This window comes from Triticum urartu, chromosome 6A, assembly GCF_056163025.1.
Source record: "Triticum urartu cultivar PI428250 chromosome 6A, HENAU_Tu73, whole genome shotgun sequence".
In the NCBI taxonomy this organism is placed as follows: Eukaryota; Viridiplantae; Streptophyta; class Magnoliopsida; order Poales; family Poaceae; genus Triticum; species Triticum urartu.
In genome coordinates, this window is record NC_141878.1 from 598,115,182 (window position 1) to 598,122,191 (window position 7,010).

Sequence of the window (7,010 nt, forward strand, 5' to 3'; positions counted from 1 at the left end):
TGACCAACACCCAAAGGGTTTACTAGAGCCAATAATCTAGTTCACATCGCTATGTGATTAACACCCAAAGAGTACTAAGGTGTGATCATGTTTTGCTTGTGAGAGAAGTTCAGTCAACGGGTCTGCCACATTCAGATCCGTAAGTATTTTGCAAATTTCTATGTCAACAATGCTCTGCACGGAGCTACTCTAGCTAATTGCTCCCACTTTCAATATGTATCCAGATTGAGATTTAGAGTCATCTGGATCAGTGTCAAAATTTGCATCGACGTAACCCTTTACGACGAACCTTTTTGTCACCTCCATAATCGAGAAACATATTGTCGGTGTCAAAACCGGCGGATCTCGGGTAGGGGGTCCCGAACTGTGCGTCTAGGCCGGATGGTAACAGGAGGCAGGGAACACGATGTTTTACCCAGGTTTGGGCCCTCTTGATGGAGGTAAAACCCTACGTCCTGCTTGATTAATATTGAAGATATGGGTAGTACAAGAGTAGATCTACCACGAGATCAAGGAGGCTAAACCCTAGAAGCTAGCCTACGGTATGATTGTTGTCTATGGAGTTGATTCTGATTGCCTACGGACTACAACCCTCCGGTTTATATAGACACCGGATAGGGTTAGGGTTACATAGAGTCGGTTACAATGGTAGGAGATCTTGAATATCCGCATCGCCAAGCTTGCCTTCCACGCCAAGGAAAGTCCCATCCGGACACGGGACGTAGTCTTCAATCTTGTATCTTCGTAGTCCTGGAGTCCGGCTGAAGGTATAGTCCGGCTACCCGAACACCCCCTAATCCAGGACTCCTTCAGTAGCCCCTGAACCAGGCTTCAATGACGACGAGTCCGGCGCGCAAATTGTCTTCGACATTGCAAGGCGGGTTCCTCCTCCAAGTCCTTCATAGAAGATTGTAAACACCAAGAGTAGTGTCCGGCTCTGCAAAATAAGCTTCCACATATTGCCATAGAGAGAATAATATTAACACAAATCAAATCTGCTGACGTATTCCGCAGTGCACCATCACACTACGGCCAAGTCCTTTACGAATCATTTTACTTTTTTCACCTCAGCGTGTTTTGCGAGGCGGTTTCTTTGGCACGTCTTGTCAAAGCAGAGATTGTGTACCCCCCTTTTACGGGATTCTCATCAATACGGACGTGGGTAACCCAATCGTGCCCGTTAGCATATTTTCTCGATTAAAGGCGAGTCCCAAACGGTTACGGGGAGGGCTCCTGGTATTCAGCCTCTTATAAAGAGACCAGGGCCTTATCTTTTCTCCAACAAGTTTGCCCATCGCCTCGAGTTCCAACACCCCAGGCTCCAGATTCCGGGCGCCTCGGACCTTCGACGATGTCCGGTTCCGACCTTCAAGGCCGATGGATGCCCTCCTCCATCACGGAGGAGGACGTGCTAAAGTTGAGAGAGGCTAAGTTCCTGACCGGCGAAATTTGGCATAGGTTGCCTGCTCAAGGGCAGGTCATCCCCAGTCCCCAGCCCGGTGAGAGCGTGGTGTTCATGTCTCACTTCCTTCGGGGGTTGGGCTTCCCAATGGATCCCTTCGTGAGGGGACTGCTGTTTTATTACGGGCTGGAATTCCACGACTTAGCTCCGGAGTCCATCCTCCATATCTCCTCGTTTATCGTTGTGTGCGAAGCGTTCCTCCGTGTTAACCCTCACTTCGGACTATGGCTCAAGACCTTCAAAGTGGAGCCGAAGATGATCGAGGGACGGCACGCAGAGTGCGGAGGCGCTATTATAAGCAAAAATGCTGATGCTCCATGGCCCGAGGGCTCTTTTCAAGAGGAGCTAGGCTTGTGGCAACGAGAGTGGTTTTATATCACCGCTCCCCGGAGCACCAAATGGGTGGCGCCTCCTGCCTTTCGCTCGGGTCCCCCACCACGTCTGGCATCATGGGTCAACAGAGGGTTGGATTGGGGTTTGCCCAAAGACGTGCCCTTGTTACAGGGCCGCATTAAAGATCTCTTGGAAGGAGACCTCAGCCTGGTCAAGGTGGCGCAGGTCATGCTGATTCGCCGAATATTGCCCGGCAAATGTCGCCCCCTTCGCCTGTAGGAGTTTAATCCAGAGGGACCGCGAGCTCTCCAAAACTTCATGGGCGCAACGCCCGCGGAGATGTATAAACTGTTCTTCGGATCACAAGAGATGTGTCCGGATTCGACCGAGGACGCAGGCCTAAGCCGCAATCGCCTGGATACTCAAGTAAGCAACCTTGTGCCCGGACCTTCTATCCGTATAATTGTCATAAACTTGCCCCTAAAAGAGCTGTCCTTTTAAATAGGAGTGGATAGCGAAGGCAGAGCTGATCAGGTGTCCGGCTCCCCTTCCTGAAACCAGGCCGGATCCCGTGCTTGTCAGGATGCTGGAAATAATGCCTTTGGAGGGGGAGGACAAGGAAGCTATGGCCTCCTCGAAGGAGGCTGCTCCGAAGGGAGGAACCGACGATTCCTCTCCTAAGGGGAAGAAGAGAGCCGCCTCTGACGACCCGGAAACCATGGCCGCAAAGCGGGGGAGAAAATCCTCGTCAGAGGGTCTGACGCCGGGGAGTTCCTCGGCCGGACTACGCCCTCAAGGGGATCAGCCCTCCAGCGAGCCGTAAGTAGAGAAAGATTTTCCTTTTGAGGGATGAGGGAAATCCTTGATTTATGTTTGAGAAGATTAACCAAACTTTTACCTTGTAGCTCGGACCTCAGCCCTTCTCAGCAGAGCTCGTCTTCGGGGGATCTTCTTCCGGAGATGATGGAGAGCGGGACGCCTCCCCCTGCCGTGCCGCCTAGCGAGGCGGGCGATCCTGAGGTGTTGTCGCGGAGGGTTTCTCTGAATCCGGCAGGGGCGGAAGATAGCTATGTGGCCCCCCGAGGTTCTCCGCGTCCGGACTTCAAAAGAGGTCATGGGACGAGCCCGGCACCGTCTGGTGCTCGGTCGGAGGAGCTAAAGATTCTGCTGGGGCGATCTTGCATCTCAGAGGAGCACCGTGCATTGATGGGCATGGTGATTGAAAGGATTTCATCCACAGAGAGCGGATTGCATGAGGCCGTCAAAAGTTTACTGACGGGTTTCGAGGTACATTAGATAATGTACACTTTTGGCAGTTGCGCATGAATAAGATGCACCCTGTGTAGATAGTAGCCCCTGAGACTCTGCGCATCGTCAAGAAATGACGGCACGCGGAGGATCATAATCCCAGGTCTAAGATGTCGCCTTTGAATGTAGGCGGCAGGGTGTCCGGAATCGAGCCGAACTGACGATTTTTCCGAACTAAAGCGGCAACTAGACGTGGCAGAAGCCGACATCACGCTTGTCAACAAGCGGCTTGAGGAGGCTCAAGGTATGCAATTCCCCAGGCGGCATGAGGTAAGAACAGTTTAAGGCCTTTGTCTTACAATGTGTGTGCTTGACGCAGATGGTGCGGCCGCCGTGGAGAGTCTTAGGGCAGAACTTGCCCGAGCTAAAGAACAAGCCAGAGAATGTGATGCGGCCGCCGAGAAATCCCTTGAAGAGCTGAGAGCCGAACAGGCTGCCCATTGCCGAAGCAAGGAAGAGATGGCCGAGATGGCCAAAAAGTTAAAAAGCGCTACAGACCGTTGCAGACTTCTTGAAAAAGAAGACCAGGCAAAACAGACGGACTTAGAGAAGGCCGCTGCCAATGCCAAGGACGCGCGCTCTGCGATGAGAGCTGCGAAGGAGGAGCTGCGTCAGGCCGAACAGATTGCGGCTGGAAAGCCCTTTATGCTGCGAAGGAAATTTTGCGATCCGAAGTTTGCTCCGTTGGACTGAATGTGGAGTGTGGAGGATACCTATCTGGACTTGGCAGCGAGTGCTGCTGATGCGACCGAACACTTTCGAGATCAGAAGGATCGCGAAGTGGAAAAGCTTTTCTGGTCGCAGTTTCACAATCCAGAGCGTCCACTGGCAGTGGACGATCGTTTGGCTCAATGGGCCGAACTGAATAGGTTGTCCGGACTCACCATGAAGTACGTCATGGGTTATCTGTGGCTGGGGAGATCGGAGCCGAAGAGTTATTTCAGCTTGGTGCAGCAATTCCTTGACGCGGTGCCGCGTATAAATGCAATGAAGAGGTCAGCATGCATAGAGGGCGCAAGGATGGCTCTTGCCCGTGTTAAGACATACTGGGCGGAGATGGAGACCACCGTTGTTGTGTCCCGAGATTCGGACAAAAGCCGAGTATCCTTCGAGCACTATTTTCAGGAAGTCCTTGAAGGCGCTCGTGTAATAGAGATGCAGTGCTCGAAAGATGCTATGTTATGATAGCATATGTAATTATAAAGTAATATTTTGATAAACTGTAGTGGACTTTTTATACTTGTGCCTTCAAGTATTGGGAACACCTCCTGTGCGGCCGTTTTAATATATATATAAAATCTGAAAGATGGCAGTCGTTGGCTTCAGCCCCCACGCACATAGTGCGGGGGTGCTCGCAGAAGACGCATTTTCACACTTAACCCAACGTCTTGGTCCTACAAAGGAGGTGATAGCGCGGCGGGCCAGGCAACCGGACTATAATGCTTTAACACTTTCACTTAGCCATAGGAGCTTGACAGTGAGACTATTTAGGTAGCTCCTTGGTGGCGACTGCGCTCATCCGAGTTCGGGGCGCGTATGTGCCTGACCGGGAAGCGGCCCTTCGTTAAAGCGGAGGAATCCGATAGATTCCGATAGGTCATCGAGTGGCTGACCAGTCTCACGCTACATCATGACAGTCAGTTTTCGGCTTTCTCTACTGAGGTGCTCGCCCGGCCGAACCGGGGCACAATCGCAGTAGTTCTCCTAGTGCTACCTTAGCCGATAGAGCAGAACATAAGGTAGCCGAACTCAGGAGCCGGGCAACCCAACATTTGATCAAAGACATGATTCGGAGCTGATGCATATAATGCCAAAACTCACGACGCCGAACACTCCCTAAGGTGTTCGGTCTTTATGAGTGCGGGCGAAACAACACTCTTTATTAAAAAAGCCCCTAGTGTCCAGGTACGTGCAAAAATTCTGACGTGGCCACATGCCAAGACGCCAGCCTCCTCCTTGGTTATATCAGAAAAAACCAGGGGATGTGTAGCAACAAGAGACAGTAAAAAAGGTTTAGGCAGGGTCTTAATCTAAAAAGAATCCTTTAGGATGGGTCCCTACTGCACGTCTGCGCCCGTGTCTCCGTTGTGCCGTATCCTGGACGGGCGCCGCACGACGTTTATCTATAAAAGAGAGGAACTGAGTTGAAAACGGGTCGTGCCGAAAAAGTTAAAAATAAACAAAGTATAAAGTAAAATATATAAGATTGAGCTTTATTGTCTCTTATTGTATATGCATGGAGCCCCTAGTGCGGGGGTATATGGTCACTAAGCCTGCATCAATGATGATTTTGTACCGAACTCGTCTATCCACGTTCGTGGTCTTTAATGACCTATTTTGAAGTTTTTTGGCCGGTGAGGCCATTTTGCTGTGGGGCTGTCAAGGCGGCCGCACAGTCCTCCGCTTGGGGAGGCGCACTTTAGTGCTTCCCCTTCAAAGAGATGATGCCTCGTGGACCAGGCATCTTAAGCGTAAGAGATGCATAATGCGGTATTGCGTTAAAGCGAGCGAAAGCTTCGCGTCCCAGTAGTGCTTGATAGCGACTTGAGAACGGGACGATATGGAAGGTCAGCTTTTCGCGGCGGAAGTTATCGGCAGAGCCGAATATGACTTCGAGCCGGAGAAAACCCATACAACGGGTGTCCGGACCAGGTATTACCCCTTGAAAGGAGGTTTTGCTGCGGCGGATTCTTGCTGGGTTTATCCCCATGTGCTGGATTTTATCCTGATATATCAGGTTTAGTCCACTGCCGCCGTCCATAAGGACATTTGAAAACTGGAGTTCGCCAATTATTGGATCGAGTATCAAGGCAGTCCAGCCTGCATTCTTGATATTGTTGGGGAACGTAGTAATTTCAAAAAATTTCCTACGCACACGCAAGATCATGGTGATGCATAGCAACGAGAGGGGAGAGTGTGATCTACGTACCCTTGTAGATCGACAATGGAAGCGTTTGGTTGATGTAGTTGTACGTCTCCACGGCCCGACCGATCAAGTATCGAAACTACGGCACCTCCGAGTTCTAGCACACGTTCATCTCGATGAAGATCCCCGGGCTCCGATCCAGCAAAGCGTCGGGGAGGAGTTCCGTCAGCACGACGGCGTGGTGATGATCTTGATGTTCTACCGTCGCAGGGCTTCGCCTAAGCACCGCTACAATATGACCGAGGTGGAATATGGTGGAGGGGGGCACCGCACACGGCTAAGGAACGATCACGAAGATCAACTTGTGTCTATGGGGTGCCCCTTGCCTCAGTATATAAAGGATGGAGGAGGAGGAGGCCGGCCAAGGCAATTGGTGCGGCCAGGATGTGGAGTCCTACTAGGACTCCAAGTCCTAGTAGGAGTCCACCAAGAGGGGAGGAAGGGAGAAGGAAGTGGAGGAGAAGGAAAGGTGGCCGGCCCCCTTTTTCCCTAGTCCAATTCGGACCAGAGGGGAGGGGGGCACAGCAGCCCCTTGGCCCTTTCTCCTCTTCCCACTAAAGCCCATCAAGGCCCATTGCTTCTCCCGTAACTACCCGGTACTCCGAAAAATACCCGAATCACTCGGAACCTTTCCGATGTCCGAATATAGTCGTCCAATATATCGATTTTTACGTCTCGACCATTTCGAGACTCCTTGTCATGTCCCCGATCTCATCCGGGACTCCGAACTCCTTCGGTACATCAAAACTCATAAACTCATAATATAACTGTCATCGAAACCTTAAGCGTGCGGACCCTACGGGTTCGAGAACAATGTAGACATGACCGAGACACGTCTTCGGTCAATAACCAATAGCGGAACCTGGATGCTCATATTGGCTCCTACATATTCTACGAAGATCTTTATCGGTCAGACCGCATAACAACGTACGTTGTTCCCTTTGTCATCGGTATGTTACTTGCCCGAGATTCGATCGTCGG